This window comes from Pseudophryne corroboree, chromosome 2, assembly GCF_028390025.1.
Source record: "Pseudophryne corroboree isolate aPseCor3 chromosome 2, aPseCor3.hap2, whole genome shotgun sequence".
In the NCBI taxonomy this organism is placed as follows: domain Eukaryota; kingdom Metazoa; phylum Chordata; class Amphibia; order Anura; family Myobatrachidae; genus Pseudophryne; species Pseudophryne corroboree.
The window spans coordinates 605,407,541-605,420,100 of record NC_086445.1 but is presented as its reverse complement, the minus strand read 5'-3'; the positions used below and the strand labels follow the sequence as shown (position 1 = coordinate 605,420,100).

The 12,560-nt window shown below is 46.6% G+C and overlaps 1 long non-coding RNA gene across 1 annotated transcript in view; it reads left to right on the top strand.

The window, feature by feature from the left end:
• Window positions 1-7,513, top strand: part of LOC135039469 (uncharacterized) — an 83,747-nt gene extending 76,234 nt beyond the window's left edge. The window contains exon 2 of the long non-coding RNA XR_010233478.1: window positions 7,141-7,513. This is a non-coding gene — a long non-coding RNA (uncharacterized LOC135039469). The remainder of the gene's footprint in view (window positions 1-7,140) is intronic.
• The last annotated feature ends 5,047 nt before the right edge of the window (window positions 7,514-12,560 follow it).

The following is a 12,560-nucleotide window of genomic DNA, read 5'->3' as shown; positions in this document are numbered from 1 at the left end:
AGCTACTGGGTTAACACTATGTTACTGTGTGATTCCTGGGTCATATAGCGCTGGGGTGTGTGCTGGCATACTCTCTCTCTGTCTCTCCAAAGGGCCTTGTGGGGGAACTGTCTTCAAATAGAGCATCCCCTGTGTGTGTGGTGTGTCGGTACGTGTGTGTCGACATGTCTGAGGTAAAAGGCTCCCCTAAGGAGGAGATAGAGCAAATATGTGTGTGTGAGGGTGTCTCCATCGACAACGCCGACACCTGTTGGATATGTGTAATTAAGTGCTAAGGTGAATTTATTGCACAAAAGATTAGAGAACAGACAGGAAATCTACCCATGTCTGTCACTCTGTCGCAGAGACCTTCAGTGTCTCTCAATGCTCACTATCCAAAATAATAAACACTGACGTCGACACGGAGATTGACTCCAGTGTCGACTACGATAATGCAAAGTTTCAGCCAAAATGGCAGAAAACTATTCAATATATGATTATTGTAATAAAAGATGATTTGCATATCACTGATGACTCATCTGTCCCTGACACAAGGCTGCAGTTTCCCACAAAGAATTCTCAGGCAGTATCCTTTCCCCACTAGGGCCAGGATACGATGGGAATCTTCCCCTAGGGTGTCACGTTTGCCCAAAAGGTAACCTGTCGTAACAGCTGTTCTCAGGGATCCTGCAGATAGCGTGCACATTCTGGTACACTACTCAGACCGGCGATTGTGTCGGCATGGGTTTATAGCGCTGGGGCAGCGTGGACAGGTACCTTATCAGCAGAAATTGAGACCCTAGTATGTAGATATATATATATATATATATATATAGATAGATAGATAGATATATGTATATATAGAGATATATATATATATGTATATTAATGCTGTCTTAAGAGATTTATATATATATATATATATATATATGTATATTAATACTGTCTTAAGAGATTTATATATATATATATATATAATGAAACATGCCCAAAGAGACATGAGTATACTGGGTCCTAGAGACAAAGCTATGTCGGTTTCTGCTTGACGTGTCCTGTTGAATATGCAATGGACAGATGATGCCGACTTAAGAGGCATATGGAAGGCTGAGGAGTGTGTGGAGAAGGGTTCTCGGACCTGGTCTCCACAGCTATAGCTGGTAATTCTGTTGTTTTGCCTTATATTCCTGCACAGCCTAGGAAAGCATGACATTATCAAATGCAGCCTTTAGAACAAAGAAACAAGAAAGTCCGAGGTGCATCCTTTCTTGCCAGAGGCGGGGGCAGAGGAAAGAATCTGCACAACACAGCTAGGTCCCAGGAACAGAAGTCCTCCCCGGCCTCTACAATAATCCACCGCATGACGCTGGGGCTCCACAAGGCGGAGCTAGGCCCGGTGGGGGCACGCCTGCGTAAGTTTAGCCACAAGTGGGTTCACTCCCTGTTAGATCCCTGGGCAATAGATATTGTGTCTCAGGGATGCAAGCTGGACTTTGAGAAGATGCCTCCTCACCGACGGCCCTGCCGGCTTCCCCCCCACGAGAGGGAAACAGTGTTAACTGCAATTCACAAATTGTATCTTCAGCAGGTGGTGGTCAAGATTCCCCTCCTTCAACGAGGAAAGGGTTACTATTCGACCATGTTTGTCGTACCGAAACCGGACGGTTCGGTCAGACCCATATTGAATTTAAAATCCCTGAACATATACCTGAAAAGGTTCATGTTCAAGATGGAATCGCTCAGAGCGGTCATCGCAAGCCTGGAAGGGGGGGGATTTTATGGTGTCTCTGGACATAAAGGATGCATACCTTCATGTCCCCATTTATCCACCTCATCAGGCGTACCTCAGTTTTGTGGTACAGGATTGTCATTACCCATTCCAGACGTTGCCGTTTGATCTGTTCACGGCACCGAGAATATTTACCAAGGTAATGGCAGAAATTATGGGCTTCTGCGAAAGCAAGGAGTCACAATTATCCCATACTGGGACGATCTCCTCATAAAGGCGAGGTCCAGAGAGCAGTTGCTGATCAGCGTAGCACACTCTCGGGAAGTGTTGCAACAGCACGGCTGGATTCTGAATATTCCAAGGTCGCAGCTGATTCCTACGACACGTCTGCCCTTCCTGGGCATGATTCTGGACACAGACCAGAAGAAGGTTTTTCTCCCGGCGGAAAAGGCTCAGGAGCTCGTGACTCTGGTCAGAGGCCTCTTAAAACCAAAACAGGTGTCGGTGCATCAATGCACGCGAGTCCTGGGAAAGATGGTGGCGTCTTACGAAGCCAATCCCTTCGGCAGGTTCCATGCGAGGAACTTTCAGTGGGACCTGTTGGACAAGTGGTTCGAATCGCATCATCAGATGCATCGGCTGATCACCCTATCCCACAGGGCCAGGGTGTCTCTTCTGTGGTGGCTGCAGAGTGCTCACCTGCTCGAGGGCCGCAGGTTCGGCATACAGGACTGGGTCCTGGTGACCACGGATGCAAGCCTCCGAGGATGGGGGGCAGTCACTCAGGGAAGAAACTTCCAAGGGCTGTGGTCAAGTCAGGAAACTTGTCTGCACATCAATATCCTGGAACTAAGGGCCATATACAACGCCCTGAGTCAAGCGGAGCATCTGCTTCGCAACCAACCGGTGCTGATTCAGTCAGACAACATCACCGCAGTGGCTCATGTAAACCGCCAGGGCGGCACAAGAAGCAGGGTGGCGATGGCAGAAGCCACCAGAATTCTTCGCTGGGCGGAGAATCACGTGCAAGCACTGTCAGCAGTGTTCATTCCGGGAGTGGACAATTGGGAAGCAGACTTTCTCAGCAGGCACGACCTCCACCCGGGAGAGTGGGGACTTCATCAAGAAGTCTTCACACAGATTACAAATCGATGGGAACTGCCACAGGTGGACATGATGGCGTCCCGCCTCAATAAAAAGCTACAAATGTATTGCGCCAGGTCAAGAGACCCTCAGGCGATAGCTGTGGACGCACTAGTGACACCGTGGGTGTTCCAGTCGGTTTATGTGTTTCCTCCTCTTCCTCTCATACCCAAGGTGCTGAGTATCGTAAGAAAAAGAGGAGTGAGAACAATACTCATTGTTCTGGATTGGCCAAGAAAGTGTTAGGGTCTCCTGCCCTGTGCTGCCACGTCGTCATGGCAACCGGGAGACAAGTGCTAGCGGAGTAACCTGAGCGCAGCTGATACTCCGGTTCGGGTCTTTTGCTGTGCAGTGGTTACAGGCATGGGATCCGGTGCTGGTTTTTGTGCTCACAGTCTGTGAGGTCTGAGGGGGGCGTGGACAGCACCTGCTTTATAAGGCCTCTTCTCAGGTTAAGCAGATGCTGCTGAATCTTTGTTGGTTAGTCAGTTCCTGAAAGTTAGCCAGTACTGTGTAGCTTTGTATTTTGTTGTTGCTTACTGCAAATAGGCCTGGGCATTTGGTACTACACTCTGCCAATGCAGACCTAGCAGTAAGACTGGAGTCAGTCGTTTAGCCTGCTGAGGTTCTTTTGCTATTCTGTGAACCCAGCAGGTTTGTGGCTGTACTTTCAGACCTGCCTGCATAATCCTCTCTCACTGTGCAGGGCGTCCATGTGTCAGTTTAGTGGCAGTAAGCTGAACCTGGGCCCTGCAAGTGAGAATTAGGATTGTGGAGACTCTCCTTGTGTCTATTATTCCATCTCTGACCAAGGAGTTTACTGCCACACCCGTTGGTAACCCTTTAGGGTTTTGCTGTTGCCCTTAGCAACAGCATTTCGGGTTCTCTACGTATTAAAACACAACATCTTGCTTTTTCCATCTGAGCATTTCTAATACTAGGGAGACACCCAGTTTCTTAGCCTCTGGGCTTCTCTGTTCACTCTGTGTTGGTTTTGTTACCCTATCACCTTCTGTGTACGTTATGTCATATTTCCCAGTCTGTCTGTGAGTTCATTTGTTTGCATCCCTCTCTGTTCAGACACCAGTACATTCCTGCAGGCACTGGTGTGTATAACAGTTCAAACACCAGTACATTCCTGCAGGCACTGGTGTGCATAACAGAAAGACTTGGTATCCGGAACTGCAAGAAATGTTTACAAAGGCCCCATGGCCTCTGCCTCTCAGACAGGATCTGTTGCAACAGGGGCCCTGTCTGTTCCAAGACTTACCGCAGCTGCGTTTGACGGCATGGCGGTTGAACGCCGGATCCTAACAGAAAAAGGCATTCCGGATGAGGTTATTCCTACGCTAATAAAGGCTAGGAAGGACGTGACGGCTAAGCATTATCACCGTATATGGCGCAAATATGTTGCTTGGTGTGAGGCCAGGAATGCCCCTACAGAGGAATTCCAGCTGGGCCGTTTCCTTCACTTCCTACAGTCGGGAGTGACTTTGGGCTTAAAATTGACGGCTAAGCATTATCACCGTATATGGCGCAAATATGTTGCTTGGTGTGAGGCCAGGAATGCCCCTACAGAGGAATTCCAGCTGGGCCGTTTCCTTCACTTCCTACAGTCGGGAGTGACTTTGGGCTTAAAATTAAGGTCCTGATTTCAGCCCTATCCATTTTCTTTCAAAAGGAACTGGCTTCTCTTCCTGAAGTTCAGACGTTTGTAAAGGGAGTGCTGCATATTCAGCCCCTTTTGTGCCACCAGTGGCACCTTGGGATCTTAACGTGGTGTTGAGTTTCCTGAAATCACACTGGTTTGAGCCACTTAAAACTGTGGAGTTTAAATATCTCACGTGGAAGGTGGTCATGCTATTGGCCTTAGCTCCGGCTAGGCGTGTGTCAGATTTGGCGGCTTTGTCAGGTAAAAGCCCCTATCTGGTTTTCCATATGGACAGGGCAGAATTACGGACTCCTCCGCAATTTCTGCCAAAGGTGGCGTCATCCTTTCGTTTGAACCAACCTATTGTGGTGTCTGCGGCTACTCGTGACTTGGAGGATTCCAAGTTACTAGATGTAGTCAGGGCTTTGAAGATTTATGTAGCCAGAACGGCTGGAGTCAGGAAAACTGACTCGCTGTTTATCCTGTATGCATCCAACAAGCTGGGTGCTCCTGCTTCAAAGCAAACTATTGCTCGCTGGATCTGTAACACGATTCAGCAGGCTCATTCTGCGGCTGGATTGCCGCATCCAAAATCAGTGAAAGCCCATTCCACAAGGGAAGTGGGCTCTCCTTGGGCTGCTGCCCGAGGGGTCTCGGCATTACAGCTTTGCCGAGCAGCTACTTGGTCGGGTTCAAACACTTTTGCAAAATTATACAAGTTTGATACCCTGGCTGAGGAGGACCTTGTGTTTGCCCATTTGGTGCTGCAGAGTCATCCGCACTCTCCCGCCCGTTTGGGAGCTTTGGTATAATCCCCATGGTCCTTACGGAGTCCCCAGCATCCACTAGGACGTTAGAGAAAATAAGATTTTACTCACCGGTAAATCTATTTCTCGTAGTCCGTAGTGGATGCTGGGCGCCCGTCCCAAGTGCGGACTTCTTCTGCAATGCTTGTATATAGTTATTGCTTACATAAGGGTTATGTTATAGTTGCATCAGGGTTGATCTGATGCTCTGTTGTGGTTCATACTGTTAACTGGGTAAGTTATCACAAGTTATACGGTGTGATTGGTGTGGCTGGTATGAGTCTTACCCTGGATTCCAAAATCCTTTCCTTGTAATGTCAGCTCTTCCGGGAACAGTTTCCTTAACTGAGGTCTGGAGGAGGGGCATTGAGGGAGGAGCCAGTGCACACCAGTAGTCCTAATTCTTTCTTAGAGTGCCCAGTCTCCTGCGGAGCCCGTCTATTCCCCATGGTCCTTACGGAGTCCCCAGCATCCACTACGGACTACGAGAAATAGATTTACCGGTGAGTAAAATCTTATTATTACAGTGTTTGTCATGGTAATTTCAATAATAGTATGATATCTAATAGATAATTAGCCTTGTGTGTGGTGATTAAATCACTCACGTCTGAGAGATAGTTTTGATCTCCCTCACACTGTGCAGGTATTCTGTTAAATTACCCAGTACTGACTGATAGTACACAAGCTTCTATTCATAAACCACAGAAACTGATATAATTGATACAAATGTTGCTTTCAATAAGTGATATACAATGTTTCAAAATAATGCTTGATTTGTAACATGCGGCTAGGCTAATTTCTCCTTGCAAAGTAATCCTTTTATATAATAGGACATTTTATTACGTGTCACAATATCTCAGTGTAGTAAAGGGATATAAACCATCAATGGCTTTAAAGCCACCTGCTACCAAGTGTGCTAAAATAGCTTTTGTTATCACACTTAGGAAGCACATTAATTATACACATAGTCAGGGCTCATAGTATTGATGCATGTAAGCCCAATTAATCTCAATATATTATAGTGTGTATCAGCAACTCCTTCAATAATCTACAGCCTAATACCCTTTATGCTATTGATGTGATAAACATCTGCCAGTGCAGTGTCCTATATTGCTAATGCCCTAGTAGATAGTATAGCAGCATTAATTGCTTGTGCCCCAGTCAGTAGTATACCAGTGTGCACACTAATGATATATGCACTGATTCCACGTGTTATTCACAGGTCTATTCAGGCTTCAGAATGAGCATGCATATGGTTATCATATGGGTAAAATATGTCTAATAATGCTTGGGTACATAACAGTATTTTCCTCAATACAATGGAGTCGGGTAGCATATGTGCTTTCAGCTATAATAATGATCCGCCGGTGCAAGGCTTTATATAACTTGCCCCCCGTGCTGTAGTTTATCACATACACATTAAGACATTAGTGACAGGTTATAGGGGTGGGTTATCACATTATATACATGGTAATTATATTTCAGAGAGACGGCGCACAGCAATCCCCTATGTGCATTTCGCTCTATGTTAGAGCTTTGTCAGAGTGAAATGCGCATAGGGGATTGCCATGCGCCGTCTCTACATACATTTTCTATATGTATGAGATGGAGTGCACCCAGTTAAACTGATCCCTACGACCTGTCTTGTACCAGTTGAAATACCATCAGCTTACTCCATTCCTAGTTGCATGATTTATTAGCATTGTTTTTTTATTAGTGATGTTTCTTAGTGGGATCTTTACTAACGGTAGTACATGTACAGGAATTATTTTAACCATCTTGTTTCAATGTTTTTCTATTGTATGTTTAACTGTATTTTTTTTATTGTATTTTAGATTACCACGGTTACCGCTGTGACCATGCAAGTTGATGAGGTCACTACAGAGCGCCGGGAGTAGATAACAACATTGATGCGGCAAGTTGGCCCGGCAATGCTGGACAGGTCGTCAAGGTTACTTGTGACCTGACTGACCAGGGACGGTGCCGAATGATGACGCTAGTGCTCAATGCAAGTGACCAGTACACCCGGCGTGGTGGGACTGATCGGTGGTGTGGACAGTTGAGTGTAATCAGCGGTAGGGGGGAGGTGTCAGTGGGGTATATATGTCTCACAGTATGTTATACACGATTGATCCCTGATGACGGGCACCATGCCCGAAACATATGTAGGATTTAATCTTAATAAATTCAAGTACTTTTTCAAGTCTTCTCAGTGCCGCCTGCACGTTCTCTCTCTCTCTCTTATATATATATATATATATATATATATATATATATATATATATATATATATATAAAATCAAATAAATACTCTCCTCCTGTGCTGTTCTAAAGGGAATTAAAGGGTTTATGTAATGTTTCTAAAATAGGCTGCCTAATTCCTCTAAATTCCCTGTTAGGAGGAACTAAATATAGGGAATGAAATGAAAGAAATTGGTGCCCAGGGCTTATTTCAACCCCTAATACTAAAAAGAACCCTAAAAGGTTTCACAATTTATGATGATAAAGTTTTAAAACATAAAAATGAACTGTTCCTTCATAAAGGTTTAATTAAAAAAGTACAAAAGCATAATTAATGTCCATCATATTACATAGACGACAAGATGTAATTTCTCCTATATTAATCCACCAATAAGTTGTAGAAGAATGTAGGCAACTTTCTGCTGTGTTCTTATTCTTCCTCATTAAATATTCGGAGATAACATCAAATACAGAACGGTACCCAACGCGTTTCGTCTAGTAACTAGACTTCATCAGGGGTGCGTCTTTGATAAAAAAAATTGTCAATCAATTAAAATGGACCCAGACAGTCAATCAGGGGTGCTCAAAAGTAGGATTCAAACGTCACTAGGGCGTACTGTGGCAACATCAGTCCAGCCTCGTGAGTCAACTATTCGAATTTCATAAGACTCCAATTAGGGAAGCCAATCCCGGGCCATTTTTTCAATCCCAGGTATCGGGATACCCAGGATTGGCTTTTAGCTAGGTGGCCGCCCCCTCGCCCTACCCCGCCCCGCACATATAACTTACCATATACCGAGGGCAGGCGGGAGGGGAACATCCGTTGATCGCTGCTGGGAGCCGCTGACAGCACAGCGTGACCTCTCACACTGCGCTGGGGACCCGGAAAGAGGAAGCCGAGCAGCATCTGAGCGTCCTGTGGACGCTCAATGCTGATCCCTCAATCCCCGGGATTGGAGCTTCCAATCCCAGGATTGAATTTCTGGCCATTTCTGGGCCTAAATCCCGGGATCCCGCCGATTCCGGGATTGGCCACCATAACTTCAATGTATGGGTAATTCATAAGACTGTTGGAATCAGCAAATTCATACAGAAGTGGACCTCATAGGTCAACTAGAGATGTGAAATTCATATACAGATAAAATATCCTTATAGTTTCATGCAGATAAGGAACCCTCCAAAGGAAAATCAGTAATGGTCCAGTATCCATGCAATCGATATATGTGTGTGTGTGTGTGTGTGTATGCAGGGCTGTTTAGAGGAGGTTAGGGGTCGAGTGTGGTTTGGGAGGGGGCCCCAAGATTTCTATTGCTGGCCCTGGCTACACCCTCTGCTGCCTAGCAAGGCAGCCACCAGGCGGTGCGCTCCTCAAGCAGCGCGGTGGCCCGGAAGATCCAGGGCTGTGACGGCAGTGTTACACTGAGCTGCAGAAGAATGGTGGAGCGGCAGTTCTGAGCAGCCGGCCCGACAGTGAATAGAGAAGAGGAGTCTGGGGAGTGTCCGGGAGTGTCATCGGGCTGCATTGAGACCAACGGAGGTGTAACTGGAATTTAAAGTAGCACTTCACCTACAGTCATAATTTTTCTTTTGCTGTACAGCTGCATAGTGATTGACAGGTGTGAGGGAATTACCATTCCCTGCACTTACAAAGTACAATACAACTGCACACAGTGCGCAGCAGCAGTTAGAGCCATTGTCAGACTTCATTATAAGAGTGTCAACAACAGCAACAGCTGTAATAGCCTTTGTGGAAAGCACCGTAAAGCTACGCTGACAGCCAAAGTCACAGCCAACCAGGAAGTAGTTTATTGTTTATTTACTAACACAACTGCAAGCAAGGAAGAGCAGAGGTGTATAACTACAGCTGCAGACCATTAAGACTGTAGGCAGCTTTGTATAATTAATTTAAAGCTGTAACAACAGAGTGAGGCGACTGTGTAATACAAATACTAAAAAGACTGACCACAGTGCTCCCAACCCACAGCATATTTTTCTCTAACGTCCTAGTGGATGCTGGGGACTCCGTAAGGACAATGGGGAATAGACGGGCTCCGCAGGAGACATGGGCACTTTAAGAAAGAATTTAGATTCTGGTGTGCTCTGGCTTCTCCCTCTATGTCCCTCCTCCAGATCTCAGTTTGAATCTGTGCCCGGACGAGCTGGGTGCTGTTCAGTGAGCTCTCCTAAGCTTGCTGCAAGAAAGTATTTTGTTAGGTTTTTTATTTTCAGGGAGCTCTGCTGGCAACAGACTCCCTGCATCGTGGGACTGAGGGGAGAGAAGCAGCCCTACTCTCTGAAGCTAGGTCCTGCATCTTAGGCTACTGGACACCATTAGCTCCAGAGGCATCGTACACAGCATCTCACCCTCGTCGTCCGATCCCAGAGCCGCGCCGCTGTCCCCCTCGCAGAGCCGGAAGACAGAAGCAGGGTGAGTATGAGAAGCAAGAAGACTTCGAAATCGGCGGCAGAAGACTCAGTTCTTCACATGAGGTAACGCACAGCACTGCAGCTGTGCACCATTGCTCCAAACACACCTCACATACTCCGGTCACTGTAAGGGTGCAGTGCGCGGGGGGGGGGGGGCGCCCTGGGCAGCATATGGACCTCTTTTGGCAAAAATACACATATATACAGTTGGGCACTGTATATATGTATGAGCTCCCGCCAAGAAAATGTATATTTAAGTGGGACAGAAGCCCGCCGTCGACGGGGCGGGGCTTCTTCCTCAGCACTCACCAGCGCCATGTTTTTTCTCCACAGCACCGCTGAGAGGAAGCTCCCCAGCCTCTCCCCTGCAGCACGGTAGAAGAGGGTAAAAAGAGAGGGGGGGGCACATAATTAGGCGCAAAAATCAATATAAACAGCAGCTACTGGGTTAACATTAAGTTACTGTGTTATTCCTGTGTTAATAGCGCTGGGGTGTGTGCTGGCATACTCTCTCTCTGTGTCTCTCCAAAGGGCCTTGTGGGGGAATTGTCTTCAGATGAGCATTCCCTGAGTGTGTGGTGTGTCGGTACGTGTGTGTCGACATGTCTGAGGTAAAAGGCTCCCCTAAGGAGGAGATGGAGCAAATGTGTGTGTGAGGGGTGTCTCCGTCGACAACGCCGACACCTGTTGCACAAAAGATTAGAGAACAGACAGGGAATCTACCCATGTCTGTCCCTATGTTGCAGAGACCTTCAGAGTCTCTCAATGCTCACTATCCAAAATAATAGACACTGATATCGACACGGAGTCTGACTCCAGTGTCGACTATGATAATGCAAAGTTACAGCCAAAATGGCAGGAAAGTATTCAATATTTGATTATTGTAATAAAAGATGATTTGCATATCACTGATGACTCATCTGTCCCTGACACAAGGGTACACATGTTTAAGGGGAAGAAAGCTGAGGTAAATTTCCCTCCTCTCATGATGAAAAAGAGCGGGAATCTCCAGACAAGAGACTGCAGTTTCCCACAAAGAATTCTCAGGGAGTATCCTTTCCCTACTAGAGCCAGGATACGATGGGAATCTTCCCCTAGGGTGTCACGTTTGCCCAAAAGGTAGCCCTGACTTAACAGCTATCCTCAGGGATCCTGCAGATAGCGTGCACATTCTGGTACACTACTCAGACCGGCGATGGTGTCGGTATGGGTTTATAGCGCGGTAGCAGTGTGGACAGGCACCTTATCAGCAGAGATTGAGACCCTAGTATGTGTGTATGTATATATATATATATATATATATATATATATAGATAGATAGATAGATATCTATAGATATCTATCTATCTATTAAAGATGCTGTCTTAAGATATATATATATATAAAACATGCCCAAAGAGACATTAGTCTGCTGGGTTCTAGAGTCAACGCTATGTCGATTTCTGCTCGACGTGTCCTGTAGAATATGCAATGGACAGGTGATGCCGACTTAAGAGGCATATGGAAGGCTGAGGATTGTGTGGAGAAGGGATCTCGGGCCTGGTCTCCACAGCTATAGCTGGTAATTCTGATCTTTTGCCTTGTATTCCTGCACAGCCTAGGAAAGCACAACTTTATCAAATGCAGCCTTTCGATCTCAAAGAAACAAGAAAGTCCGAGGTGCGTCCTTTCTTGCCAGAGGCAGGGGCAGAGGAAAGAAGCTGCACAACACAGCTAGTTTCCAGGAACAGAAGCCCTCCCCGGCCTCTACAAAATCCACCGCATGTCGCTGGGGCTCCACAGGCGGAGCTAGGCCCGTCTTCGTAATTTCAGCCACAAGTGGGTTCACTCCCTGTTGGATCCCTGGGCAATAGATATTGTGTCTCAGGGATACAAGCTGGACTTTGAGGAGATGCCCCCTCACCGACGGCCCTGCCGGCTTCCCCCCACGAGAGGGAAATAGTGTTAACTGCAATTCACAAATTGTATCTTCAACAGGTGGTGGTCAAGGTTCCCCTCCTTCAACAAGGAGGGGGTTATTATTCGACCATGCTGTAGTCCCGAAACCGGACGGTTCGGTCAGACCCATATTGAATTTAAAATCCCTGAACATATACCTGAAAAGGTTCAAGTTCAAGATGGAATCGCTAAGAGCGGTCATCGCAAGCCTGAAAGGGGGAGATTTTATGGTGTCTCTGGACATAAAGGATGCATACCTTCATGTCCCCATTTATCCACCTCATCAGGCGTACCTCAGATTTGCAGTATAGGATTGTCATTACCAATTTCAGACGTTGCCGTTTGGTCTCTCCACGGACCCGAGAATCTTCACCAAGGTAATGGCGGAAATGATGGTGCTCCTGCGGAAGCAAGGTGTCACAATTATCCCGTACTTGGACGATCTCCTCATAAAAGCGAGATCAAGAGAGCAGTTGCTGAACAGCGTATCACTTTCTCTGGAAGTGTAACGGCAACACGGCTGGATTCTAAATATTCCAAAGTCGCAGTTGGTTCCTACGGCTCATCTGCCTTTCCTAGGCATGATTCTAGACACAGACCAGAAAAGGGTTTATCTCCCGATAGAGAGAGCTCAGGAGCTCATGACACT